At 35.9% G+C, this 627-nt stretch overlaps 1 protein-coding gene across 1 annotated transcript in view; it reads left to right on the forward strand.

The window, feature by feature from the left end:
• The window catches only part of LOC119838883 (zinc finger protein 672-like), a 13,438-nt gene that overhangs the window by 10,691 nt on the left and 2,120 nt on the right, over window positions 1–627 (forward strand). The window lies entirely within an intron of this gene.

Genomic DNA, 627 nt, shown 5'->3' on the forward strand with positions numbered 1-627 from the left:
TGTGTATTGGTAATTATGTATGTATTTATAAAATGATTAAATATATGTTTTAAATATTAATATTAATAAATTATAATAGCTGCTCCACCAATGTCTATCCTTTTGTATATTTAAAAATCCTACCCATAGGTTGTCTGGTAGAAATCGCTTAGTAGCGATAAGGCCGCCATTTTTGGCTCCATGTTATGTTTTTTATCTTCATTTGTTTACCTTTTTATATATTATTGTTTAAATTGGTGCTAAATAAAGTGTATTATTATAATTATTATATGTAGGTGTGGGTGTGTGTATACAACAAGCTAATAGTCCTTATGTCGCTTACTAGCCGTTTTATTAAAAGGCTAGGCCAATCATGTGTCTGGGTCGCGTCTTGGCCCGCGCAGTCGAAGGAAATCCCCATGGCCGTGATGATTTCGCATCTATACTGATATTCTAAAGCTGAACGGTTTGTTTGTTTGGTTGGACGCGCTAATCGCAGGAACTAGTCCGGTTCGATTTGAGAAATTCTTTCAGTGTTTGATAGCACATTTATTGAGAAAGGATACGATAGGAGATAGATACGCTATATTATATAAGTACCACGGGCGAAACCGGGGCGGACCGCTGGTTTGCTTGATATATTTTGTC

This window comes from Zerene cesonia, unplaced genomic scaffold, assembly GCF_012273895.1.
Source record: "Zerene cesonia ecotype Mississippi unplaced genomic scaffold, Zerene_cesonia_1.1 Zces_u006, whole genome shotgun sequence".
NCBI lineage: Eukaryota > Metazoa > Arthropoda > Insecta > Lepidoptera > Pieridae > Zerene > Zerene cesonia.